The sequence below is a fragment of the Crinia signifera genome, chromosome 8 (assembly GCF_055691185.1).
Source record: "Crinia signifera chromosome 8, ASM5569118v1, whole genome shotgun sequence".
Classification (NCBI taxonomy): domain Eukaryota; kingdom Metazoa; phylum Chordata; class Amphibia; order Anura; family Myobatrachidae; genus Crinia; species Crinia signifera.
The window spans coordinates 65,094,569-65,119,478 of record NC_139224.1 but is presented as its reverse complement, the minus strand read 5'-3'; the positions used below and the strand labels follow the sequence as shown (position 1 = coordinate 65,119,478).

At 42.6% G+C, this 24,910-nt stretch overlaps 36 non-coding genes and 1 pseudogene across 36 annotated transcripts; all 37 read left to right on the top strand.

Moving 5' to 3' along the window:
• Positions 1-1,240: 1,240 nt before the first annotated feature.
• Positions 1,241-1,359, top strand: LOC146034862 (5S ribosomal RNA). The gene has a single exon (XR_014460266.1). It is a non-coding gene; the product is annotated as a 5S ribosomal RNA (ribosomal RNA).
• A 342-nt stretch (positions 1,360-1,701) lies between these two features.
• LOC146032776 (5S ribosomal RNA) lies at positions 1,702-1,820 on the top strand. Its single transcript, XR_014458194.1, has one exon. It is a non-coding gene; the product is annotated as a 5S ribosomal RNA (ribosomal RNA).
• Positions 1,821-2,165: 345 nt separating this feature from the next.
• Positions 2,166-2,284, top strand: LOC146033006 (5S ribosomal RNA). Its single transcript, XR_014458417.1, has one exon. It is a non-coding gene; the product is annotated as a 5S ribosomal RNA (ribosomal RNA).
• A 345-nt stretch (positions 2,285-2,629) lies between these two features.
• On the top strand, positions 2,630-2,748 carry LOC146032881 (5S ribosomal RNA). Its single transcript, XR_014458295.1, has one exon. It is a non-coding gene; the product is annotated as a 5S ribosomal RNA (ribosomal RNA).
• A 345-nt stretch (positions 2,749-3,093) lies between these two features.
• LOC146032200 (5S ribosomal RNA) lies at positions 3,094-3,212 on the top strand. The gene has a single exon (XR_014457643.1). It is a non-coding gene; the product is annotated as a 5S ribosomal RNA (ribosomal RNA).
• A 345-nt stretch (positions 3,213-3,557) lies between these two features.
• On the top strand, positions 3,558-3,676 carry LOC146028913 (5S ribosomal RNA; annotated as a pseudogene).
• Positions 3,677-4,021: 345 nt separating this feature from the next.
• Positions 4,022-4,140, top strand: LOC146032718 (5S ribosomal RNA). The gene has a single exon (XR_014458140.1). It is a non-coding gene; the product is annotated as a 5S ribosomal RNA (ribosomal RNA).
• Positions 4,141-4,923: 783 nt separating this feature from the next.
• LOC146031347 (5S ribosomal RNA) lies at positions 4,924-5,042 on the top strand. The gene has a single exon (XR_014456814.1). It is a non-coding gene; the product is annotated as a 5S ribosomal RNA (ribosomal RNA).
• Positions 5,043-5,387: 345 nt separating this feature from the next.
• On the top strand, positions 5,388-5,506 carry LOC146032880 (5S ribosomal RNA). Its single transcript, XR_014458294.1, has one exon. It is a non-coding gene; the product is annotated as a 5S ribosomal RNA (ribosomal RNA).
• A 345-nt stretch (positions 5,507-5,851) lies between these two features.
• Positions 5,852-5,970, top strand: LOC146033501 (5S ribosomal RNA). The gene has a single exon (XR_014458910.1). It is a non-coding gene; the product is annotated as a 5S ribosomal RNA (ribosomal RNA).
• A 345-nt stretch (positions 5,971-6,315) lies between these two features.
• Positions 6,316-6,434, top strand: LOC146033655 (5S ribosomal RNA). The gene has a single exon (XR_014459065.1). It is a non-coding gene; the product is annotated as a 5S ribosomal RNA (ribosomal RNA).
• A 345-nt stretch (positions 6,435-6,779) lies between these two features.
• Positions 6,780-6,898, top strand: LOC146030578 (5S ribosomal RNA). Its single transcript, XR_014456068.1, has one exon. It is a non-coding gene; the product is annotated as a 5S ribosomal RNA (ribosomal RNA).
• A 345-nt stretch (positions 6,899-7,243) lies between these two features.
• On the top strand, positions 7,244-7,362 carry LOC146031808 (5S ribosomal RNA). Its single transcript, XR_014457261.1, has one exon. It is a non-coding gene; the product is annotated as a 5S ribosomal RNA (ribosomal RNA).
• Positions 7,363-7,704: 342 nt separating this feature from the next.
• On the top strand, positions 7,705-7,823 carry LOC146032426 (5S ribosomal RNA). The gene has a single exon (XR_014457862.1). It is a non-coding gene; the product is annotated as a 5S ribosomal RNA (ribosomal RNA).
• A 345-nt stretch (positions 7,824-8,168) lies between these two features.
• Positions 8,169-8,287, top strand: LOC146032879 (5S ribosomal RNA). The gene has a single exon (XR_014458293.1). It is a non-coding gene; the product is annotated as a 5S ribosomal RNA (ribosomal RNA).
• A 1,566-nt stretch (positions 8,288-9,853) lies between these two features.
• Positions 9,854-9,972, top strand: LOC146030674 (5S ribosomal RNA). The gene has a single exon (XR_014456164.1). It is a non-coding gene; the product is annotated as a 5S ribosomal RNA (ribosomal RNA).
• Positions 9,973-10,317: 345 nt separating this feature from the next.
• On the top strand, positions 10,318-10,436 carry LOC146033142 (5S ribosomal RNA). The gene has a single exon (XR_014458552.1). It is a non-coding gene; the product is annotated as a 5S ribosomal RNA (ribosomal RNA).
• A 3,982-nt stretch (positions 10,437-14,418) lies between these two features.
• Positions 14,419-14,537, top strand: LOC146032878 (5S ribosomal RNA). The gene has a single exon (XR_014458292.1). It is a non-coding gene; the product is annotated as a 5S ribosomal RNA (ribosomal RNA).
• Positions 14,538-14,881: 344 nt separating this feature from the next.
• On the top strand, positions 14,882-15,000 carry LOC146033885 (5S ribosomal RNA). Its single transcript, XR_014459293.1, has one exon. It is a non-coding gene; the product is annotated as a 5S ribosomal RNA (ribosomal RNA).
• Positions 15,001-15,345: 345 nt separating this feature from the next.
• LOC146032812 (5S ribosomal RNA) lies at positions 15,346-15,464 on the top strand. The gene has a single exon (XR_014458229.1). It is a non-coding gene; the product is annotated as a 5S ribosomal RNA (ribosomal RNA).
• Positions 15,465-15,809: 345 nt separating this feature from the next.
• Positions 15,810-15,928, top strand: LOC146034574 (5S ribosomal RNA). The gene has a single exon (XR_014459979.1). It is a non-coding gene; the product is annotated as a 5S ribosomal RNA (ribosomal RNA).
• Positions 15,929-16,270: 342 nt separating this feature from the next.
• Positions 16,271-16,389, top strand: LOC146030672 (5S ribosomal RNA). The gene has a single exon (XR_014456162.1). It is a non-coding gene; the product is annotated as a 5S ribosomal RNA (ribosomal RNA).
• Positions 16,390-16,734: 345 nt separating this feature from the next.
• Positions 16,735-16,853, top strand: LOC146033202 (5S ribosomal RNA). The gene has a single exon (XR_014458611.1). It is a non-coding gene; the product is annotated as a 5S ribosomal RNA (ribosomal RNA).
• Positions 16,854-18,425: 1,572 nt separating this feature from the next.
• LOC146032265 (5S ribosomal RNA) lies at positions 18,426-18,544 on the top strand. The gene has a single exon (XR_014457707.1). It is a non-coding gene; the product is annotated as a 5S ribosomal RNA (ribosomal RNA).
• A 345-nt stretch (positions 18,545-18,889) lies between these two features.
• LOC146032877 (5S ribosomal RNA) lies at positions 18,890-19,008 on the top strand. The gene has a single exon (XR_014458291.1). It is a non-coding gene; the product is annotated as a 5S ribosomal RNA (ribosomal RNA).
• A 345-nt stretch (positions 19,009-19,353) lies between these two features.
• On the top strand, positions 19,354-19,472 carry LOC146032875 (5S ribosomal RNA). The gene has a single exon (XR_014458289.1). It is a non-coding gene; the product is annotated as a 5S ribosomal RNA (ribosomal RNA).
• A 345-nt stretch (positions 19,473-19,817) lies between these two features.
• Positions 19,818-19,936, top strand: LOC146031021 (5S ribosomal RNA). Its single transcript, XR_014456499.1, has one exon. It is a non-coding gene; the product is annotated as a 5S ribosomal RNA (ribosomal RNA).
• Positions 19,937-20,281: 345 nt separating this feature from the next.
• Positions 20,282-20,400, top strand: LOC146033569 (5S ribosomal RNA). The gene has a single exon (XR_014458978.1). It is a non-coding gene; the product is annotated as a 5S ribosomal RNA (ribosomal RNA).
• Positions 20,401-20,745: 345 nt separating this feature from the next.
• On the top strand, positions 20,746-20,864 carry LOC146032874 (5S ribosomal RNA). Its single transcript, XR_014458288.1, has one exon. It is a non-coding gene; the product is annotated as a 5S ribosomal RNA (ribosomal RNA).
• A 344-nt stretch (positions 20,865-21,208) lies between these two features.
• On the top strand, positions 21,209-21,327 carry LOC146033258 (5S ribosomal RNA). The gene has a single exon (XR_014458668.1). It is a non-coding gene; the product is annotated as a 5S ribosomal RNA (ribosomal RNA).
• A 345-nt stretch (positions 21,328-21,672) lies between these two features.
• Positions 21,673-21,791, top strand: LOC146033038 (5S ribosomal RNA). The gene has a single exon (XR_014458449.1). It is a non-coding gene; the product is annotated as a 5S ribosomal RNA (ribosomal RNA).
• Positions 21,792-22,136: 345 nt separating this feature from the next.
• Positions 22,137-22,255, top strand: LOC146032873 (5S ribosomal RNA). The gene has a single exon (XR_014458287.1). It is a non-coding gene; the product is annotated as a 5S ribosomal RNA (ribosomal RNA).
• A 345-nt stretch (positions 22,256-22,600) lies between these two features.
• Positions 22,601-22,719, top strand: LOC146032872 (5S ribosomal RNA). The gene has a single exon (XR_014458286.1). It is a non-coding gene; the product is annotated as a 5S ribosomal RNA (ribosomal RNA).
• A 345-nt stretch (positions 22,720-23,064) lies between these two features.
• Positions 23,065-23,183, top strand: LOC146031020 (5S ribosomal RNA). The gene has a single exon (XR_014456498.1). It is a non-coding gene; the product is annotated as a 5S ribosomal RNA (ribosomal RNA).
• A 345-nt stretch (positions 23,184-23,528) lies between these two features.
• On the top strand, positions 23,529-23,647 carry LOC146033568 (5S ribosomal RNA). The gene has a single exon (XR_014458977.1). It is a non-coding gene; the product is annotated as a 5S ribosomal RNA (ribosomal RNA).
• Positions 23,648-23,992: 345 nt separating this feature from the next.
• Positions 23,993-24,111, top strand: LOC146032871 (5S ribosomal RNA). Its single transcript, XR_014458285.1, has one exon. It is a non-coding gene; the product is annotated as a 5S ribosomal RNA (ribosomal RNA).
• Positions 24,112-24,455: 344 nt separating this feature from the next.
• LOC146033257 (5S ribosomal RNA) lies at positions 24,456-24,574 on the top strand. The gene has a single exon (XR_014458666.1). It is a non-coding gene; the product is annotated as a 5S ribosomal RNA (ribosomal RNA).
• Positions 24,575-24,910: the final 336 nt, after the last annotated feature.

The following is a 24,910-nucleotide window of genomic DNA, read 5'->3' as shown; positions in this document are numbered from 1 at the left end:
TGTTAAATGGCTGAATGGACCCGATTTTACCATAGGAAACAATGTTAAATGGGCCTTAGAGCCCAAATAGTTACCCTGAAGTCTGAAATGGCCCCCCCAATTGTTTACGCCACCCCACGATCAATGTCAACCCGAAGCGCGGCGAGCGCAGCGAGCCCGCGAGGGTCGGCAATACGCGTCCTCCGACCTTTTCATACCCCCACTATCCACGTCGGCGTAGAGTTGAGAATAGAATAGTGTGGCGAGCGCAGCGAGCCACCGAGCCCGAAGCGTGGCGAGCGCAGCGAGCCTCGCGAGGGGACGCGGATACCTTCACAGGTAAACGCGTCCCTTCGCGGGCTTCACAGGTGTCCGCGTCGCCATGGACACCTGTGAAGCCCGTGAGGGGACGCGTAAAGCTGTGAAGGTATCCGCGTCCCCTCGCGGGGCTCGCTGCGCTCGCCACGCTTCGGGCTCGGTGGATCACTGCGCTCGCCACACTATTCTATTCTCAACTCCACGCCGACGTGGATAGTAGGGCATGAAAAGGTCGGAGGACGCGTACCGCCGCCCCTCGCGGGCTCGCTACGCTCGCCACGCTTCGGGTTGACGTTGATCGTGGGGTGGCGTAAACAATTGGGGGGGCCATTTCAGAGTTCAGGGTAACTATTTGGGCTCTAAGGCCCATTTAACATTGTTTCCTATGGCCACATCGGGTCCATTGAGGCATTTAACAGTAAAATCGCGTCGGTCGGGCCATTTAACATTGATTCCTATGGGAAATCGGGTGCATCGCGTCGCGGGCATCGCGGGTACATTTATGGCCGGCCGCGACGCGACCGACGCGATTTCCATGTTTAACATGGGTTTCAATGGGAATTCGCGGGCATCGCGTCGGTCGCGTCGCGGCCAGACATAAATGTAACCGCGATCACCACGACGGGCGCCCTTCTAGGTAAAGAGTACCACTTTTTCTTTTTATTGCCGATACAGACATTTGGGAGAGGTCAAACAGACACAATAGCCATCACCTAAAGACTTACCACACTGTTTCGGCCCAATTCCAACTGCTTTTGGCAGCTAAACAGTGTTGAGCCTCTTTAGTAGATTAATTTGAGACCACCTGCTTATATCATGTCATGTAGGTCTTTTTACATTACCAACACATGATTTTTTTCAGTAAGCCAATACAGTTAGGAAACTTTTTTATTAACTTACCTGGTTATAGAAGTAGAAGAGGGCAAAAAAGTGCTTGTATTTCAACTACAGCCATACCACATTGGATACGCCCAATCTCGTCTGATCTTGGACGCTAAGCAGTGTTGGGCCTGGTTAGTACTTGGGTGGGAGACCATATGGGAACACCCGGTGCTGTAGGATTTTTTCCATTACTGGCAAATTGTTTTTATTCTCTAGCTATTTAAATTGGAAACTTTTTTTTATTGCCAGTACAGACATTTGGAAGAGGTCAAACAGACACAATAGCCATCACCTAAAAACTTACCACACTGTTTAGGCCCAATTCCAACTGCTTTTGGCAGCTAAACAGTGTTGAGCCTCTTTAGTAGATTAATTTGAGACCACCTGCTTATATCATGTCCTGTAGGTCTTTTTACATTACCAACACATGATTTTTTTCAGTAAGCCAAAACAGTTAGGAAACATTTTTCTTAGCTTACCTGGTTATAGAAGTAGAAGAGGGCAAAATAGTGCCTGCATCTCACCTACAGCCATACCACATTGGATACGCCCAATCTCGTCTGATCTTGGAAACTAAGCAGTGTTGGGCCTGGTTAGTACTTGGGTGGGAGACCATATGGGAACACCAGGTGCTGTAGGTTTTTTCCCATTACTGGCAAATTGTTTTTATTCTCTAGCTATTTAAATTGGAAACTTTTTCTTTTTATTGCCGATACAGACATTTGGGAGAGGTCAAACAGACACAATAGCCATCACCTAAAGACTTACCACACTGTTTCAGCCCAATTCCAACTGCTTTTGGCAGCTAAACAGTGTTGAGCCTCTTTAGTAGATTAATTTGAGACCACCTGCTTATATCATGTCATGTAGGTCTTTTTACATTACCAACACATGATTTTTTTCAGTAAGCCAATACAGTTAGGAAACTTTTTTATTAACGTACCTGGTTATAGAAGTAGAAGAGGGCAAAAAAGTGCCTGTATCTCACCTACAGCCATACCACATTGGAAATGCCTGATCTCGTCTGATCTTGGAAGCTAAGCAGTGTTGGGCCTGGTTAGTACTTGGGTGGGAGACCATATGGGAACACCAGGTGCTGTAGGTTTTTTCCCATTACTGGCAAATTGTTTTTATTCTCTAGCTATTTAAATTGGAAACTTTTTCTTTTTATTGCCGATACAGACATTTGGGAGAGGTCAAACAGACACAATAGCCATCACCTAAAGACTTACCACACTGTTTCGGCCCAATTCCAACTGCTTTTGGCAGCTAAACAGTGTTGAGCCTCTTTAGTAGATTAATTTGAGACCACCTGCTTATATCATGTCCTGTAGGTCTTTTTACATTACCAACACATGATTTTTTTCAGTAAGCCAAAACAGTTAGGAAACTTTTTTATTAACTTACCTGGTTATAGAAGTAGAAGAGGGCAAAAAAGTGCCTGTATCTCACCTACAGCCATACCACATTGGATATGCCTAATCTCGTCTGATCTTGGAAGCTAAGCAGTGTTGGGCCTGGTTAGTACTTGGGTGGGAGACCATATGGGAACACCAGGTGCTGTAGGTTTTTTCCCATTACTGGCAAATTGTTTTTATTCTCTAGCTATTTAAATTGGAAACTTTTTCTTTTTATTGCCGATACAGACATTTGGGAGAGGTCAAACAGACACAATAGCCATCACCTAAAGACTTACCACACTGTTTCGGCCCAATTCCAACTGCTTTTGGCAGCTAAACAGTGTTGAGCCTCTTTAGTAGATTAATTTGAGACCACCTGCTTATATCATGTCCTGTAGGTCTTTTTACATTACCAACACATGATTTTTTTCAGTAAGTCAAAACAGTTAGGAAACATTTTTATTAGCTTACCTGGTTATAGAAGTAGAAGAGGGCAAAATAGTGCCTGTATCTCACCTACAGCCATACCACATTGGATACGCCCAATCTCGTCTGATTTTGGAAGCTAAGCAGTGTTGGGCCTGGTTAGTACTTGGGTGGGAGACCATATGGGAACACCAGGTGCTGTAGGTTTTTTCCCATTACTGGCAAATTGTTTTTATTCTCTAGCTATTTAAATTGGAAACTTTTTCTTTTTATTGCCGATACAGACATTTGGGAGAGGTCAAACAGACACAATAGCCATCACCTAAAGACTTACCACACTGTTTCGGCCCAATTCCAACTGCTTTTGGCAGCTAAACAGTGTTGAGCCTCTTTAGTAGATTAATTTGAGACCACCTGCTTATATCATGTCCTGTAGGTCTTTTTACATTACCAACACATGATTTTTTTCAGTAAGCCAAAACAGTTAGGAAACTTTTTTATTAACTTACCTGGTTATAGAAGTAGAAGAGGGCAAAAAAGTGCCTGTATCTCTCCTACAGCCATACAACATTGGATATGCCTAATCTCGTCTGATCTTGGAAGCTAAGCAGTGTTGGGCCTGGTTAGTACTTGGGTGGGAGACAATATGGGAACACCAGGTGCTGTAGGTTTTTTCCCATTACTGGCAAATTGTTTTTATTCTCTAGCTATTTAAATTGGAAACTTTTTCTTTTTATTGCCGATACAGACATTTGGGAGAGGTCAAACAGACACAATAGCCATCACCTAAAGACTTACCACACTGTTTCGGCCCAATTCCAACTGCTTTTGGCAGCTAAACAGTGTTGAGCCTCTTTAGTAGATTAATTTGAGACCACCTGCTTATATCATGTCCTGTAGGTCTTTTTACATTACCAACACATGATTTTTTTCAGTAAGCCAAAACAGTTAGGAAACATTTTTATTAGCTTACCTGGTTATAGAAGTAGAAGAGGGCAAAATAGTGCCTGTATCTCACCTACAGCCATACCACATTGGATACGCCCAATCTCGTCTGATTTTGGAAGCTAAGCAGTGTTGGGCCTGGTTAGTACTTGGGTGGGAGACCATATGAGAACACCAGGTGCTGTAGGTTTTTTCCCTTTACTGGCAAATTGTTTTTATTCTCTAGCTATTTAAATTGGAAACTTTTTCTTTTTATTGCCGATACAGACATTTGGGAGAGGTCAAACAGACACAATAGTCATCACCTAAAGACTTACCACACTGTTTCGGCCCAATTCCAACTGCTTTTGGCAGCTAAACAGTGTTGAGCCTCTTTAGTAGATTAATTTGAGACCACCTGCTTATATCATGTCATGTAGGTCTTTTTACATTACCAACACATGATTTTTTTCAGTAAGCCAAAACAGTTAGGAAACTTTTTTATTAACTTACCTGGTTATAGAAGTAGAAGAGGGCAAAAAAGTGCCTGTATCTCGCCCAATCTCGTCTGATCTTGGAAGCTAAGCAGTGTTGGGCCTGGTTAGTACTTAGGTGGGAGACCACATGGGAACACCAGGTGCTGTAGGTTTTTTCCCATTACTGGAAAATTGTTTTGATTCTCTAGCTATTTAAATTGGAAACTTTTTCTTTTTATTGCCGATACAGACATTTGGAAGAGGTCAAACAGACACAATAGCCATCACCTAAAAACTTACCACACTGTTTCGGCCCAATTCCAACTGCTTTTGGCAGCTAAACAGTGTTGAGCCTCTTTAGTAGATTAATTTAAGACCACCTGCTTATATCATGTCCTGTAGGTCTTTTTACATTACCAAGACATGATTTTTTTCAGTAAGCCAAAACTGTTAGGAAACTTTTTTATTAGCTGACCTGGTTATAGAAGTAGAAGAGGGCAAAAAAGTGCTTGCATTTCACCTACAGCCATACCACATTGGATACGCCCAATCTCGTCTGATCTTGGAAGCTAAGCAGTGTTGGGCCTGGTTAGTACTTGGGTGGGAGACCACATGGGAACACCTGGTGCTGTAGGATTTTTTCCATTACTGGCAAATTGTTTTTATTCTCTAGCTATTTAAATTGGAAACTTTTTCTTTTTATTGCCGATACAGACATTTGGGAGAGGTCAAACAGACACAATAGTCATCACCTAAAGACTTACCACACTGTTTCGGCCCAATTCCAACTGCTTTTGGCAGCTAAACAGTGTTGAGCCTCTTTAGTAGATTAATTTGAGACCACCTGCTTATATCATGTCATGGAGGTCTTTTTACATTACCAACACATGATTTTTTTCAGTAAGCCAAAACAGTTAGGAAACTTTTTTATTAACTTACCTGGTTATAGAAGTAGAAGAGGGCAAAAAAGTGCCTGTATCTCACCTACAGCCATACCACATTGGATATGCCTAATCTCGTCTGATCTTGGAAGCTAAGCAGTGTTGGGCCTGGTTAGTACTTGGGTGGGAGACCATATGGGAACACCAGGTGCTGTAGGTTTTTTCCCATTACTGGCAAATTGTTTTTATTCTCTAGCTATTTAAATTGGAAACTTTTTCTTTTTATTGCCGATACAGACATTTGGGAGAGGTCAAACAGACACAATAGTCATCACCTAAAGACTTACCACACTGTTTCGGCCCAATTCCAACTGCTTTTGGCAGCTAAACAGTGTTGAGCCTCTTTAGTAGATTAATTTGAGACCACCTGCTTATATCATGTCCTGTAGGTCTTTTTACATTACCAACACATGATTTTTTTCAGTAAGCCAAAACAGTTAGGAAACTTTTTTATTAACTTACCTGGTTATAGAAGTAGAAGAGGGCAAAAAAGTGCCTGTATCTCGCCTACAGCCATACCACATTGGATATGCCTAATCTCGTCTGATCTTGGAAGCTAAGCAGTGTTGGGCCTGGTTAGTACTTGGGTGGGAGACCATATGGGAACACCAGGTGCTGTAGGTTTTTTCCCATTACTGGCAAATTGTTTTTATTCTCTAGCTATTTAAATTGGAAACTTTTTCTTTTTATTGCCGATACAGACATTTGGGAGAGGTCAAACAGGCACAATAGCCATCACCTAAAGACTTACCACACTGTTTCGGCCCAATTCCAACTGCTTTTGGCAGCTAAACAGTGTTGAGCCTCTTTAGTAGATTAATTTGAGACCACCTGCTTATATCATGTCCTGTAGGTCTTTTTACATTACCAACACATGATTTTTTTCAGTAAGCCAAAACAGTTAGGAAACATTTTTATTAGCTTACCTGGTTATAGAAGTAGAAGAGGGCAAAATAGTGCCTGTATCTCACCTACAGCCATACCATATTGGATACGCCCAATCTCGTCTGATTTTGGAAGCTAAGCAGTGTTGGGCCTGGTTAGTACTTGGGTGGGAGACCATATGAGAACACCAGGTGCTGTAGGTTTTTTCCCTTTACTGGCAAATTGTTTTTATTCTCTAGCTATTTAAATTGGAAACTTTTTCTTTTTATTGCCGATACAGACATTTGGGAGAGGTCAAACAGACACAATAGTCATCACCTAAAGACTTACCACACTGTTTCGGCCCAATTCCAACTGCTTTTGGCAGCTAAACAGTGTTGAGCCTCTTTAGTAGATTAATTTGAGACCACCTGCTTATATCATGTCATGTAGGTCTTTTTACATTACCAACACATGATTTTTTTCAGTAAGCCAAAACAGTTAGGAAACCTTTTTATTAACTTACCTGGTTATAGAAGTAGAAGAGGGCAAAAAAGTGCCTGTATCTCACCTACAGCCATACCACATTGGATACGCCCAATCTCGTCTGATCTTGGAAGCTAAGCAGTGTTGGGCCTGGTTAGTACTTAGGTGGGAGACCACATGGGAACACCAGGTGCTGTAGGTTTTTTCCCATTACTGGCAAATTGTTTTTATTCTCTAGCTATTTAAATTGGAAACTTTTTCTTTTTATTGCCGATACAGACATTTGGGAGAGGTCAAACAGACACAATAGTCATCACCTAAAGACTTACCACACTGTTTCGGCCCAATTCCAACTGCTTTTGGCAGCTAAACAGTGTTGAGCCTCTTTAGTAGAATAATTTGAGACCACCTGCTTATATCATGTCATGGAGGTCTTTTTACATTACCAACACATGATTTTTTTCAGTAAGCCAAAACTGTTAGGAAACTTTTTTATTTGTTTACCTGGTTATAGAAGTAGAAGAGGGCAAAAAAGTGCTTGCATTTCACCTACAGCCATACCACATTGGATACGCCCAATCTCGTCTGATCTTGGAAGCTAAGCAGTGTTGGGCCTGGTTAGTACTTGGGTGGGAGACCACATGGGAACACCCGGTGCTGTAGGATTTTTTCCATTACTGGCAAATTGCTTTTATTCTCTAGCTATTTAAATTGGAAACTTTTTTTTATTGCCAGTACAGACATTTGGAAGAGGTCAAACAGACACAATAGCCATCACCTAAAAACTTACCACACTGTTTAGGCCCAATTCCAACTGCTTTTGGCAGCTAAACAGTGTTGAGCCTCTTTAGTAGATTAATTTGAGACCACCTGCTTATATCATGTCCTGTAGGTCTTTTTACATTACCAACACATGATTTTTTTCAGTAAGCCAAAACAGTTAGGAAACATTTTTATTAGCTTACCTGGTTATAGAAGTAGAAGAGGGCAAAATAGTGCCTGTATCTCACCTACAGCCATACCACATTGGATACGCCCAATCTTGTCTGATCTTGGAAGCTAAGCAGTGTTGGGCCTGGTTAGTACTTGGGTGGGAGACCATATGGGAACACCAGGTGCTGTAGGTTTTTTCCCATTACTGGCAAATTGTTTTTATTCTCTAGCTATTTAAATTGGAAACTTTTTCTTTTTATTGCCGATACAGACATTTGGGAGAGGTCAAACAGACACAATAGTCATCACCTAAAGACTTACCACACTGTTTCGGCCCAATTCCAACTGCTTTTGGCAGCTAAACAGTGTTGAGCCTCTTTAGTAGAATAATTTGAGACCACCTGCTTATATCATGTCATGGAGGTCTTTTTACATTACCAACACATGATTTTTTTCAGTAAGCCAAAACAGTTAGGAAACTTTTTTATTAACTTACCTGGTTATAGAAGTAGAAGAGGGCAAAAAAGTGCCTGTATCTCACCTACAGCCATACCACATTGGATATGCCTAATCTCGTCTGATCTTGGAAGCTAAGCAGTGTTGGGCCTGGTTAGTACTTGGGTGGGAGACCATATGGGAACACCAGGTGCTGTAGGTTTTTTCCCATTACTGGCAAATTGTTTTTATTCTCTAGCTATTTAAATTGGAAACTTTTTCGGTACTCTTTACCTAGAAGGGCGCCAGCGATGTTGATCGTGGGCATCGTGAGGTAAAACATCGCGTCGGTCGCGTCGTATGCGGGCTAAAGATGCCCGGCCGCGACGCGACCGATGCGATGTCCACGATTTCCCCATTGAAAACAATGTTAAACATGGACATCGCGTCGGTCGCGTTGCGGCCGGCCATAAATGTGCACACGATGGCCGCGACGCGATGCCCACGATTTGCCATAGGAATCAATGTTAAAAGGCCCGATGGACACGATTTTCATGTTAAATGGCTGAATGGACCCGATTTTACCATAGGAAACAATGTTAAATGGGCCTTAGAGCCCAAATAGTTACCCTGAACTCTGAAATGGCCCCCCCAATTGTTTACGCCACCCCACGATCAACGTCAACCCGAAGCGTGGCGAGCGCAGCGAGCCCGCGAGGGTCGTCGGTACGCGTCCTCCGACCTTTTCATACCCCCACTATCCACGTCGGCGTGGAGTTGAGAATAGAATAGTGTGGCGAGCGCAGCGAGCCACCGAGCCCGAAGCGTGGCGAGCGCAGCGAGCCCCGCGAGGGGCCGCGGATACCTTCACAGGTAAACGCGTCCCTTCGCGGGCTTCACAGGTGTCCGCGTCGCCATGGACACCTGTGAAGCCCGCGAGGAGACGCGTATAGCTGTGAAGGTATCCGCGTCCCCTCGCGGGGCTCGCTGCGCTCGCCACGCTTCGGGCTCGGTGGCTCGCTGTGCTCGCCACACTATTCTATTCTCAACTCCACGCCGACGTGGATAGTAGGGCATGAAAAGGTCGGAGGACGCGTACCGCCGCCCCTCGCGGGCTCGCTGCGCTCGCCACGCTTCGGGTTGACGTTGATCGTGGGGTGGCGTAAACAATTGGGGGGGCCATTTCAGAGTTCAGGGTAACTATTTGGGCTCTAAGGCCCATTTAACATTGTTTCCTATGGCCACATCGGGTCCATTGAGGCATTTAACAGTAAAATCGCGTCGGTCGGGCCACTTAACATTGATTCCTATGGGAAATCGGGTGCATCGCGTCGCGGGCATCGCGGGTACATTTATGGCCGGCCGCGACGCGACCGACGCGATTTCCATGTTTAACATGGGTTTCAATGGGAAATCGCGGGCATCGCGTCGGTCGCGTCGCGGCCAAACATAAATGTACCCGCGATCACCACGACGGGCGCCCTTCTAGGTAAAGAGTACCACTTTTTATTGCCGATACAGACATTTGGGAGAGGTCAAACAGACACAATAGCCATCACCTAAAGACTTACCACACTGTTTCGGCCCAATTCCAACTGCTTTTGGCAGCTAAACAGTGTTGAGCCTCTTTAGTAGATTAATTTGAGACCACTTGCTTATATCATGTCATGTAGGTCTTTTTACATTACCAACACATGATTTTTTTCAGTAAGCCAATACAGTTAGGAAACTTTTTTATTAACTTACCTGGTTATAGAAGTAGAAGAGGGCAAAAAAGTGCCTGTATCTCACCTACAGCCATACCACATTGGATACGCCCAATCTCGTCTGATCTTGGAAGCTAAGCAGTGTTGGGCCTGGTTAGTACTTGGGTGGGAGACCATATGGGAACACCAGGTGCTGTAGGTTTTTTCCCATTACTGGCAAATTGTTTTTATTCTCTAGCTATTTAAATTGGAAACTTTTTCTTTTTATTGCCGATACAGACATTTGGGAGAGGTCAAACAGACACAATAGCCATCACCTAAAGACTTACCACACTGTTTCGGCCCAATTCCAACTGCTTTTGGCAGCTAAACAGTGTTGAGCCTCTTTAGTAGATTAATTTGAGACCACCTGCTTATATCATGTCATGTAGGTCTTTTTACATTACCAACACATGATTTTTTTCAGTAAGCCAATACAGTTAGGAAACTTTTTTATTAACTTACCTGGTTATAGAAGTAGAAGAGGGCAAAAAAGTGCCTGTATCTCACCTACAGCCATACCACATTGGATACGCCCAATCTCGTCTGATCTTGGAAGCTAAGCAGTGTTTGGCCTGGTTAGTACTTAGGTGGGAGACCACATGGGAACACCAGGTGCTGTAGGTTTTTTCCCATTACTGGCAAATTGTTTTGATTCTCTAGCTATTTAACCCCTTCCCGACATTTGACGTACATTTACGTCATGGTCGGGAAGTACTTCCCGACACATGGCATAAATGTACGTCATGGTTTCTAACTGTCACTGCGTCTATAGACGCGGTGACAGTTAAGAGATGTCTGCTGTCCCTGACAGCAGACATCCCCCCTCGCCGCCCAGGGGGGGCAGGGGTGCCCCCCCCGGTCGGCGATCGCTGTGATTGGCTGTTCAAATCTGAACAGTCAATCACAGCGTTTCCTGTGTTACCGGCGGCTAAGCCGCTCGGTAACACAGAAAACGGTGGTGATCGGTGCAGCACCGATCACCACCGAGCGGCAGCACCCCCCTCCCACCCGCCGGGCACTCACCCGGCAGCAGCAGCAGCTCCCCCGGCTCCACCGCTACGTCCGGAGCGCACGCTGCGCTCCCCTCCTCCCCCCTCCCCCCCGCAGCAGCAGCAGCAGCAGCATCATGCTGCTGCTGGAAAAGTTAAAAATAAAATAAAATAAAAAATAATGTGCAAATGTGTATATATATATATATATATATACACACACATATATATATATATATATATATATATATATATATATATATATATATATATGTGTGTGTATATATATGTATATATATGTATATATATATATATATACACACATATATATATATATATATATATATATGTGTGTGTGTGTGTGTGTGTGTGTGTGTGCGTATACCGCACCGATCACCAACGATCGCCAGCCCCCCCCCCTCCCACCCGGCAGCCCCCCTCCCTCCCACCCACCCGGCTGCCGCAGCGCCAGCACCCCTCCCACCCCCCCGCCAGCCGCAGCGCCAGCCCCCCTCCCAAAGCTGGTGACCAAAATGGGGTCACTTGTGGGGGGGTTCCACTGTATTGGTGCTTCGGGGGTCTTGCTAATGCGACATAGCACCCGCCATTCATTCCACCACCAAAAATCACTCCTTCCCTTCTGAGTCCTGCCATGCACCCAACTGGTATTTTTTGGTCACATGTGAGGCATTGCCGTACCCGGGAGAAATTGGGGCACAGATTTTGGGGTGCTTTGTCTCCTTCATTCCTTGTGAAAATTAAAAATTTTGAGCCAGAACTGCATTTTTGTGTAAAAAATTAAATTTTTTTACACAAAAATGCAGATCTGGCTCAAAATTTTTCATTTTCACAAGGAATGAAGGAGACAAAGCACCCCAAAATCTGTGCCCCAATTTCTCCCGAGTACGGCAATGCCTCACATGTGACCAAAAAATACCAGTTGGGTGCATGGCAGGACTCAGAAGGGAAGGAGTGATTTTTGGATTTTGCAGCACAGATTCTGGTTGAATGACCCCTGAAGCACCTATACAGTGGAACCCCCCCACAAGGGACCCCATTTTGCAAACTACACCCTTCAGGGAATTCATCAGGGGGTATAGTGTACATTTCAAACCCCCAGGGGTTTCACCAACTTTGATACAACTGGGCAGTGAAAATGAAAAATTACATTTTTTTACACAAAAATGCAGTTCTGGCTCCAAATTTTTCATTTTCATAAGGTACGAAGGAGAAAAAGCACCCCAAAATCTGTGCCCCAATTTCTCCCGAGTACGGCAATGCTTCATGTGTGACCAAAAAATGGCAGGACTCAGAAGGGAAGGAGTGATATTTGGATTTTGCAGCTCAGATTCTGGTGGAATTTTGGTGGGTGCTATGTCGCTTTAGCAAGACCCCCGAAGCACCAATACAGTGGAACCCCCCCACAAGTGACCCCATTTTGCAAACTACACCCCTCAGGGAATTCATCTAGGGGTATAGCGTACATTTAAAACCCCCAGGGGTTTCACCAATTGTGGTACAACTGGGCTGTGAAAATGAAAAATTACATTTTTTTACACAAAAATGCAGTTCTGGCTCAAAATTTTTCATTTTCACAAGGAATGAAGGAGACAAAGCACCCCAAAATCTGTGCCCCAATTTCTCCCGAGTACGGCAATGCCTCACATGTGACCAAAAAATACCATTTGGGTGCATGGCAGGACTCAGCAGGGAAGGAGCGATATTTGGATTTTGCAGCACAGATTCTGGTGGAATGAATGGTGGGTGCTATGTCGCATTAGCAAGACCCCCGAAGCACCAATACAGTGGAACCCCCCCACAAGTCACCCCATTTTGCAAACTACACCCCTCAGGGAATTTATCTAGGGGTATAGTGTACATTTCAAACCCCCAGGGGTTTCACCAATTTTGATACAACTGGGCTGTGCAAATGAAAAATTACATTTTTTACACAAAAATGCAGATCTGGCTCAAAATTTTTCATTTTCACAAGGAATGAAGGAGAAAAAGCACCCCAAAATCTGTGCCCCAATTTCTCCCGAGTACGGCAATGCCTCACATGTGACCAAAAAATACCAGTTGGGTGCATGGCAGGACTCAGAAGGGAAGGAGTGATTTTTGGATTTTGCAGCACAGATTCTGGTTGAATGACCCCTGAAGCACCTATACAGTGGAACCCCCCCACAAGTGACCCCATTTTGCAAACTACACCCTTCAGGGAATTCATCAGGGGGTATAGTGTACATTTCAAACCCCCAGGGGTTTAACCAATTTTGATACAACTGAGCTGTGAAAATGAAAAATTAATTTTTTTCATTTTCACAGCCCAGTTGTATCAAAATTGGTGAAACCCCTGGGGGTTTGAAATGTACACTATACCCCTAGATGAATTCCCTGAGGGGTGTAGTTTGCAAAATGGGGTCACTTGTGGGGGGGTTCCTAACTTTTAGCATCTTATGGTGCCTAGAAACCTACATGGTGCCTAAAAAATAATCTCATAAAAAGGAGGCTCCAAAATCAAGTAGGTGCTCCTTCTATTATGAAGCCTGTGGTTTGGTCACCGTGCACACTAGGGCCACATATAGGATATTTATGAAAACAAAAGAATTGGGGGAATCAATTTTTAGTCACATTTCTCTAGTAAAATCTACTGTATTCGTTAGAAAAATGTATTAAAATTGAAACTCTGCAAAAAAAAAGAAATTTTGAAATTTCACCTACACTTTGTTTTAATTCCTGTGAAACACCTAAAGGGTTAACAAACTTCCAAAATGCTGTTTTGAATACTGTGAGGGGTGCAGTTTTTGAAATGGCATCATTTATGGGGGTGTCTCACATACAATTCCCTCAAAGTCACATCAGAACTGAACTGGTCCCTAAAAAAATCAGTGTTTGAAATTTTCTTGAAAATTTGAGAATTTGCTATTCATATTGTAAGCCTCCTAGTGTCCCAAAAAATTAAAAGGAAGTTGAAATAATGATGTCAACATAAAGTAGACATATGGTCTATGTTAGTTATTCACTATTTTGAGTGGTAAGATTATTTGTCTCACAAGCAGAAAATTTAACATTTTGCAAATCGCAAAATTTTCCATTTTTTTCCGACATTTTGGTATTTTTCACAAAAAAACACAGACTGTATCGACGAAAATTTACCACTAACTTGAAGTACAATGTGTCACGAGAAAACAATCTCAAAATCACTGGGATAAGTAAAAGCAAAAAAAAGTTATCCCCACTTAAGTGAGACATGTCAGATTTGAAAAAAATGGCTCTGTCAGGAACGCAAAAACTAGCTCTGTCAGGAAGGGGTTAAATTGGAAACTTTTTCTTTTTATTGCCGATACAGACATTTGGAAGAGGTCAAACAGACACAATAGCCATCACCTAAAAACTTACCACACTGTTTCGGCCCAATTCCAACTGCTTTTGGCAGCTAAACAGTGTCGAGCCTCTTTAGTAGATTAATTTGAGACCACCTGCTTATATCATGTCCTGTAGGTCTTTTTACATTACCAACACATGATTTTTTTCAGTAAGCCAAAACAGTTAGGAAACTTTTTTATTAACTTACATGGTTATAGAAGTAGAAGAGGGCAAAAAAGTGCCTGTATCTCACCTACAGCCATACCACATTGGATATGCCTAATCTCGTCTGATCTTGGAAGCTAAGCAGTGTTGGGCCTGGTTAGTACTTGGGTGGGAGACCATATGGGAACACCAGGTGCTGTAGGTTTTTTCCCATTACTGGCAAATTGTTTTGATTCTCTAGCTATTTAAATTGGAAACTTTTTCTTTTTATTGCCGATACAGACATTTGGGAGAGGTCAAACAGACACAATAGCCATCACCTAAAGACTTACCACACTGTTTCGGCCCAATTCCAACTGCTTTTGGCAGCTAAACAGTGTTGAGCCTCTTTAGTAGATTAATTTGAGACCACCTGCTTATATCATGTCCTGTAGGTCTTTTTACATTACCAACACATGATTTTTTTCAGTAAGCCAAAACTGTTAGGAAACTTTTTTATTAGCTTACCTGGTTATAGAAGTAGAAGAGGGAAAAAAGGGCTTGTATTTCACCTACAGCCATACCACTTTGGATACGCCCAATCTCGTCTGATCTTGGAATCTAAGCAGTGTTGGGCCTGGTTAGTACTTGGGTGGGAGACCATATGGGAACACCAGGTGCTGTAGGTTTTTTCCCTTTACTGGCAAATTGTTTTTATTCTCTAGCTATTTAAATTGGAAACTTTTTCTTTTTATTGCCGATACAGACATTTGGGAGAGGTCAAACAGACACAATAGTCATCACCTAAAGACTTACCACACTGTTTCGGCCCAATTCCAACTGCTTTTGGCAGCTAAACAGTTTTGAGCCTCTTTAGTAGATTAATTTGAGACCACCTGCTTATATCACGTCATGTAGGTCTTTTTACATTACCAACACATGATTTTTTTCAGTAAGCCAATACAGTTAGGAAACTTTTTCATTAACTTACCTGGTTATAGAAGTAGAAGAGGGCAAAAAAGTGCCTGTATCTCACCTACAGCCATACCACATTGGATATGCCTAATCTCGTCTGATCTTGGAAGCTAAGCAGTGTTGGGCCTGGTTAGTACTTAGGTGGGAGACCACATGGGAACACCAGGTGCTGTAGGTTTTTTCCCATTACTGGCAAATTGTTTTGATTCTCTAGCTATTTAAATTGGAAACTTTTTCTTTTTTTTGCCGATACAGACATTTGGAAGAGGTCAAACAGACACAATAGTCATCACCTAAAGACTTACCACACTGTTTCGGCCCAATTCCAACTGCTTTTGGCAGCTAAACAGTGTTGAGCCTCTTTAGTAGATTAATTTGAGACCACCTGCTTATATCATTTCATGTAGGTCTTTTTACATTACCAACACATGATTTTTTTCAGTAAGCCAAAACAGTTAGGAAACTTTTTTATTAACTTACCTGGTTATAGAAGTAGAAGAGGGCAAAAAAGTGCCTGTATCTTACCTACAGCCATACCACGTTGGATATGCCTAATCTCGTCTGATCTTGGAAGCTAAGCAGTGTTGGGCCTGGTTAGTACTTGGGTGGGAGACCACATGGGAACACCCGGTGCTGTAGGATATTTTCCATTACTGGCAAATTGTTTTTATTCTCTAGCTATTTAAATTGGAAACTTTTTTTTATTGCCAGTACAGACATTTGGAAGAGGTCAAACAGACACAATAGCCATCACCTAAAAATTTACCACACTGTTTAGGCCCAATTCCAACTGCTTTTGGCAGCTAAACAGTGTTGAGCCTCTTTAGTAGATTAATTTGAGACCACCTGCTTATATCATGTCCTGTAGGTCTTTTTACATTACCAACACATGATTTTTTTCAGTAAGCCAAAACAGTTAGGAAACATTTTTATTAGCTTACCTGGTTATAGAAGTAGAAGAGGGCAAAATAGTGCTTGTATCTCACCTACAGCCATACCACATTGGATACGCCCAATCTCGTCTGATCTTGGAAGCTAAGCAGTGTTGGGCCTGGTTAGTACTTGGGTGGGAGACCATATGGGAACACCAGGTGCTGTAGGTTTTTTCCCATTACTGGCAAATTGTTTTTATTCTCTAGCTATTTAAATTGGAAACTTTTTCTTTTTATTGCCGATACAGACATTTGGGAGAGGTCAAACAGACACAATAGTCATCACCTAAAGACTTACCACACTGTTTCGGCCCAATTCCAACTGCTTTTGGCAGCTAAACAGTGTTGAGCCTCTTTAGTAGATTAATTTGAGACCACCTGCTTATATCATGTCATGTAGGTCTTTTTACATTACCAACACATGATTTTTTTCAGTAAGCCAAAACAGTTAGGAAACTTTTTTATTAACTTACCTGGTTATAGAAGTAGAAGAGGGAAAAAAAGTGCCTGTATCTCACCTACAGCCATACCACATTGAATATGCCTAATCTCGTCTGATCTTGGAAGATAAGCAGTGTTGGGCCTGGTTAGTACTTGGGTGGGAGACCATATGGGAACACCAGGTGCTGTAGGTTTTTTCCCATTACTGGCAAATTGTTTTTATTTTCTAGCTATTTAAATTGGAAACTTTTTCGGTACTCTTTACCTAGAAGGGCGCCAGCAATGTTGATCGTGGGCATCGTGAGGTAAAAAATCGCGTCGGTCGCGTCGTATGCGGGCTAAAGATGCCCGGCCGCGACGCGACCGACGCGATGTCCACGATTTCCCCATTGAAAACAATGTTAAACATGGACATCGCGTCGGTCGCGTCGCGGCCGGCCATAAATGTGCACACGATGGCCGCGACGCGATGCCCACGATTTGCCATAGGAATCAATGTTAAAAGGCCCGATGGACACGATTTTCATATTAAATGGCTGAATGGACCCGATTTTACCATAGGAAACAATGTTAAATGGGCCTTAGAGCCCAAATAGTTACCCTGAACTCTGAAATGGCCCCCCCAATTGTTTACGCCACCCCACGATCAACGTCAACCCGAAGCGTGGCGAGCGCAGCGAGCCCGCGAGGGGCGTCGGTACGCGTCCTCCGACCTTTTCATACCCCCACTATCCACGTCGGCGTGGAGTTGAGAATAGAATAGTGTGGCAAGCGCAGCGAGCCACCGAGCCCGAAGCGTGGCGAGCGCAGCGAGCCCCGCGAGGGGACGCGGATACCTTCACAGGTAAACGCGTCCCTTCGCGGGCTTCACAGGTGTCCGCGTCGCCATGGACACCTGTGAAGCCCGCGAGGGGACGCGTATAGCTGTGAAGGTATCCGCGTCCCCTCGCGGGGCTCGCTGCGCTCGCCACGCTTCGGGCTCGGTGGCTCGCTGCGCTCGCCACACTATTCTATTCTCAACTCCACGCCGACGTGGATAGTAGGGCATGAAAAGGTCAGAGGACGCGTACCGCCGCCCCTCGCGGGCTCGCTGCGCTCGCCACGCTTCGGGTTGACGTTGATCGTGGGGTGGCGTAAACAATTGGGGGGGCCATTTCAGAGTTCAGGGTAACTATTTGGGCTCTAAGGCCCATTTAACATTGTTTCCTATGGCCACATCGGGTCCATTGAGGCATTTAACAGTAAAATCGCGTCGGTCGGGCCACTTAACATTGATTCCTATGGGAAATCGGGTGCATCGCGTCGCGGGCATCGCGGGTACATTTATGGCCGGCCGCGACGCGACCGTCGCGATTTCCATGTTTAACATGGGTTTCAATGGGAAATCGCGGGCATCGCGTCGGTCGCGTCGCGGCCAGACATAAATGTACCCGCGATCACCACGACGGGCGCCCTTCTAGGTAAAGAGTACCACTTTTTCTTTTTATTGCCGATACAGACATTTGGGAGAGGTCAAACAGACACAATAGCCATCACCTAAAGATTTACCACACTGTTTCGGCCCAATTCCAACTGCTTTTGGCAGCTAAACAGTGTTGAGCCTCTTTAGTAGATTAATTTGAGACCACCTGCTTATATCATGTCATGTAGGTCTTTTTACATTACCAACACATGATTTTTTTCAGTAAGCCAATACAGTTAGGAAACTTTTTTATTAACTTACCTGGTTATAGAAGTAGAAGAGGGCAAAAAAGTGCCTGTATCTCACCTACAGCCATACCACATTGGATACGCCCAATCTCATCTGATCTTGGAAGCTAAGCAGTGTTGGGCCTGGTTAGTACTTAGGTGGGAGACCACATGGGAACACCAGGTGCTGTAGGTTTTTTCCCATTACTGGCAAATTGTTTTGATTCTCTAGCTATTTAAATTGGAAACTTTTTCTTTTTATTGCCGATACAGACATTTGGAAGAGGTCAAACAGACACAATAGCCATCACCTAAAAACTTACCACACTGTTTCGGCCCAATTCCAACTGCTTTTGGCAGCTAAACAGTGTCGAGCCTCTTTAGTAGATTAATTTGAGACCACCTGCTTATATCATGTCCTGTAGGTCTTTTTACATTACCAACACATGATTTTTTTCAGTAAGCCAAAACAGTTAGGAAACTTTTTTATTAACTTACATGGTTATAGAAGTAGAAGAGGGCAAAAAAGTGCCTGTATCTCACCTACAGCCATACCACATTGGATATGCCTAATCTCGTCTGATCTTGGAAGCTAAGCAGTGTTGGGCCTGGTTAGTACTTGGGTGGGAGACCATATGGGAACACCAGGTGCTGTAGGTTTTTTCCCATTACTGGCAAATTGTTTTTATTCTCTAGCTATTTAAATTGGAAACTTTTTCTTTTTATTGCCGATACAGACATTTGGGAGAGGTCAAACAGACACAATAGCCATCACCTTAAGACTTACCACACTGTTTCGGCCCAATTCCAACTGCTTTTGGCAGCTAAACAGTGTTGAGCCTCTTTAGTAGATTAATTTGAGACCACCTGCTTATATCATGTCATGTAGGTCTTTTTACATTACCAACACATGATTTTTTTCAGTAAGCCAAAACCGTTAGGAAACTTTTTTATTAACTTACCTGGTTATAGAAGTAAAAGAGGGCAAAAAAGTGCCTGTATCTCACCTACAGCCATACCACATTGGATATGCCTAATCTCGTCTGATCTTGGAAGCTAAGCAGTGTTGGGCCTGGTTAGTACTTGGGTGGGAGACCATATGGGAACACCAGGTGCTGTAGGTTTTTTCCCATTACTGGCAAATTGTTTTTATTCTCTAGCTATTTAAATTGGAAACTTTTTCTTTTTATTGCCGATACAGACATTTGGGAGAGGTCAAACAGACACAATAGCCATCACCTAAAGACTTACCACACTGTTTCGGCCCAATTCCAACTGCTTTTGGCAGCTAAACAGTGTTGAGCCTCTTTAGTAGATTAATTTGAGACCACCTGCTTATATCATGTCATGTAGGTCTTTTTACATTACCAACACATGATTTTTTTCAGTAAGCCAATACAGTTAGGAAACTTTTTTATTAACTTACCTGGTTATAGAAGTAGAAGAGGGCAAAAAAGTGCCTGTATCTCACCTACAGCCATACCACATTGGATACGCCCAATCTCGTTTGATCTTGGAAGCTAAGCAGTGTTGGGCCTGGTTAGTACTTAGGTGGGAGACCACATGGGAACACCAGGTGCTGTAGGTTTTTTCCTATTACTGGCAAATTGTTTTGATTCTCTAGCTATTTAAATTGGAAACTTTTTCTTTTTATTGCCGATACAGACATTTGGGAGAGGTCAAACAGACACAATAGCCATCACCTAAAGACTTACCACACTGTTTCGGCCCAATTCCAACTGCTTTTGGCAGCTAAACAGTGTTGAGCCTCTTTAGTAGATTAATTTGAGACCACCTGCTTATATCATGTCATGTAGGTCTTTTTACATTACCAACACATGATTTTTTTCAGTAAGCCAATACAGTTAGGAAACTTTTTTATTAACTTACCTGGTTATAGAAGTAGAAGAGGGCAAAAAAGTGCCTGTATCTCACCTACAGCCATACCACATTGGATATGCCCAATCTCGTCTGATCTTGGAAGCTAAGCAGTGTTGGGCCTGGTTAGTACTTGGGTGGGAGACCATATGGGAACACCAGGTGCTGTAGCTTTTTTCCCATTACTGGCAAATTGTTTTTATTCTCTAGCTATTTAAATTGGAAACTTTTTCTTTTTATTGCCGATACAGACATCTGGGAGAGGTCAAACAGACACAATAGTCATCACCTAAAGACTTACCACACTGTTTCGGCCCAATTCCAACTGCTTTTGGCAGCTAAACAGTGTTGAGCCTCTTTAGTAGATTAATTTGAGACCACCTGCTTATATCATGTCATGTAGGTCTTTTAACATTACCAACACATAATTTTTTTCAGTAAGCCAATACATTTAGGAAACTTTTTTATTAACTTACCTGGTTATAGAAGTAGAAGAGGGCAAAAAAGTGCCTGTATCTCACCTACAGCCATACCACATTGGATATGCCTAATCTCGTCTGATCTTGGAAGCTAAGCAGTGTTGGGCCTGGTTAGTACTTGGGTGGGAGACCATATGGGAACACCAGGTGCTGTAGGTTTTTTCCCATTACTGGCAAATTGTTTTTATTCTCTAGCTATTTAATTGGAAACTTTTTCTTTTTATTGCCGATACAGACATTTGGGAGAGGTCAAACAGACACAATAGCCATCACCTAAAGACTTACCACACTGTTTCGGCCTAATTCCAACTGCTTTTGGCAGCTAAACAGTGTTGAGCCTCTTTAGTAGATTAATTTGAGACCACCTGCTTATATCATGTCCTGTAGGTCTTTTTACATTACCAACACATGATTTTTTTCAGTAAGACAAAACTGTTAGGAAACTTTTTTATTAACTTACCTGGTTATAGAAGTAGAAGAGGGCAAAAAAGTGCCTGTATCTCACCTACAGCCATACCACATTGGATATGCCTAATCTCGTCTGATCTTGGAAGCTAAGCAGTGTTGGGCCTGGTTAGTACTTAGGTGGGAGACCATATGGGAACACCAGGTGCTGTAGGTTTTTTCCCATTACTGGCAAATTGTTTTTATTCTCTAGCTATTTAAATTGGAAACTTTTTCTTTTTATTGCCGATACAGACATTTGGGAGAGGTCAAACAGACACAATAGCCATCACCTAAAGACTTACCACACTGTTTCGGCCCAATTCCAACTGCTTTTGGCAGCTAAACAGTGTTGAGCCTCTTTAGTAGATTAATTTGAGACCACCTGCTTATATCATGTCATGTAGGTCTTTTTACATTACCAACACATGATTTTTTTCAGTAAGCCAATACAGTTAGGAAACTTTTTTATTAACTTACCTGGTTATAGAAGTAGAAGAGGGCAAAAAAGTGCCTGTATCTCACCTACAGCCATACCACATTGGATACGCCCAATCTTGTTTGATCTTGGAAGCTAAGCAGTGTTGGGCCTGGTTAGTACTTAGGTGGGAGACCACATGGGAACACCAGGTGCTGTAGGTTTTTTACTATTACTGGCAAATTGTTTTGATTCTCTAGCTATTTAAATTGGAAACTTTTTCTTTTTATTGCCGATACAGACATTTGGGAGAGGTCAAACAGACACAATAGCCATCACCTTAAGACTTACCACACTGTTTCGGCCCAATTCCAACTGCTTTTGGCAGCTAAACAGTGTTGAGCCTCTTTAGTAGATTAATTTGAGACCACCTGCTTATATCATGTCATGTAGGTCTTTTTACATTACCAACACATGATTTTTTTCAGTAAGCCAAAACCGTTAGGAAACTTTTTTATTAACTTACCTGGTTATAGAAGTAAAAGAGGGCAAAAAAGTGCCTGTATCTCACCTACAGCCATACCACATTGGATATGCCTAATCTCGTCTGATCTTGGAAGCTAAGCAGTGTTGGGCCTGGTTAGTACTTGGGTGGGAGACCATATGGGAACACCAGGTGCTGTAGGTTTTTTCCCATTACTGGCAAATTGTTTTTATTCTCTAGCTATTTAAATTGGAAACTTTTTCTTTTTATTGCCGATACAGACATTTGGGAGAGGTCAAACAGACACAATAGCCATCACCTTAAGACTTACCACACTGTTTCGGCCCAATTCCAACTGCTTTTGGCAGCTAAACAGTGTTGAGCCTCTTTAGTAGATTAATTTGAGACCACCTGCTTATATCATGTCATGTAGGTCTTTTTACATTACCAACACATGATTTTTTTCAGTAAGCCAAAACCGTTAGGAAACTTTTTTATTAACTTACCTGGTTATAGAAGTAAAAGAGGGCAAAAAAGTGCCTGTATCTCACCTACAGCCATACCACATTGGATATGCCTAATCTCGTCTGATCTTGGAAGCTAAGCAGTGTTGGGCCTGGTTAGTACTTGGGTGGGAGACCATATGGGAACACCAGGTGCTGTAGGTTTTTTCCCATTACTGGCAAATTGTTTTTATTCTCTAGCTATTTAAATTGGAAACTTTTTCTTTTTATTGCCGATACAGACATTTGGGAGAGGTCAAACAGACACAATAGCCATCACCTAAAGACTTACCACACTGTTTCGGCCCAATTCCAACTGCTTTTGGCAGCTAAACAGTGTTGAGCCTCTTTAGTAGATTAATTTGAGACCACCTGCTTATATCATGTCATGTAGGTCTTTTTACATTACCAACACATGATTTTTTTCAGTAAGCCAATACAGTTAGGAAACTTTTTTATTAACTTACCTGGTTATAGAAGTAGAAGAGGGCAAAAAAGTGCCTGTATCTCACCTACAGCCATACCACATTGGATACGCCCAATCTCGTTTGATCTTGGAAGCTAAGCAGTGTTGGGCCTGGTTAGTACTTAGGTGGGAGACCACATGGGAACACCAGGTGCTGTAGGTTTTTTCCTATTACTGGCAAATTGTTTTGATTCTCTAGCTATTTAAATTGGAAACTTTTTCTTTTTATTGCCGATACAGACATTTGGGAGAGGTCAAACAGACACAATAGCCATCACCTAAAGACTTACCACACTGTTTCGGCCCAATTCCAACTGCTTTTGGCAGCTAAACAGTGTTGAGCCTCTTTAGTAGATTAATTTGAGACCACCTGCTTATATCATGTCATGTAGGTCTTTTTACATTACCAACACATGATTTTTTTCAGTAAGCCAATACAGTTAGGAAACTTTTTTATTAACTTACCTGGTTATAGAAGTAGAAGAGGGCAAAAAAGTGCCTGTATCTCACCTACAGCCATACCACATTGGATATGCCCAATCTCGTCTGATCTTGGAAGCTAAGCAGTGTTGGGCCTGGTTAGTACTTGGGTGGGAGACCATATGGGAACACCAGGTGCTGTAGCTTTTTTCCCATTACTGGCAAATTGTTTTTATTCTCTAGCTATTTAAATTGGAAACTTTTTCTTTTTATTGCCGATACAGACATCTGGGAGAGGTCAAACAGACACAATAGTCATCACCTAAAGACTTACCACACTGTTTCGGCCCAATTCCAACTGCTTTTGGCAGCTAAACAGTGTTGAGCCTCTTTAGTAGATTAATTTGAGACCACCTGCTTATATCATGTCATGTAGGTCTTTTAACATTACCAACACATAATTTTTTTCAGTAAGCCAATACATTTAGGAAACTTTTTTATTAACTTACCTGGTTATAGAAGTAGAAGAGGGCAAAAAAGTGCCTGTATCTCACCTACAGCCATACCACATTGGATATGCCTAATCTCGTCTGATCTTGGAAGCTAAGCAGTGTTGGGCCTGGTTAGTACTTGGGTGGGAGACCATATGGGAACACCAGGTGCTGTAGGTTTTTTCCCATTACTGGCAAATTGTTTTTATTCTCTAGCTATTTAATTGGAAACTTTTTCTTTTTATTGCCGATACAGACATTTGGGAGAGGTCAAACAGACACAATAGCCATCACCTAAAGACTTACCACACTGTTTCGGCCTAATTCCAACTGCTTTTGGCAGCTAAACAGTGTTGAGCCTCTTTAGTAGATTAATTTGAGACCACCTGCTTATATCATGTCCTGTAGGTCTTTTTACATTACCAACACATGATTTTTTTCAGTAAGACAAAACTGTTAGGAAACTTTTTTATTAACTTACCTGGTTATAGAAGTAGAAGAGGGCAAAAAAGTGCCTGTATCTCACCTACAGCCATACCACATTGGATATGCCTAATCTCGTCTGATCTTGGAAGCTAAGCAGTGTTGGGCCTGGTTAGTACTTAGGTGGGAGACCATATGGGAACACCAGGTGCTGTAGGTTTTTTCCCATTACTGGCAAATTGTTTTTATTCTCTAGCTATTTAAATTGGAAACTTTTTCTTTTTATTGCCGATACAGACATTTGGGAGAGGTCAAACAGACACAATAGCCATCACCTAAAGACTTACCACACTGTTTCGGCCCAATTCCAACTGCTTTTGGCAGCTAAACAGTGTTGAGCCTCTTTAGTAGATTAATTTGAGACCACCTGCTTATATCATGTCATGTAGGTCTTTTTACATTACCAACACATGATTTTTTTCAGTAAGCCAATACAGTTAGGAAACTTTTTTATTAACTTACCTGGTTATAGAAGTAGAAGAGGGCAAAAAAGTGC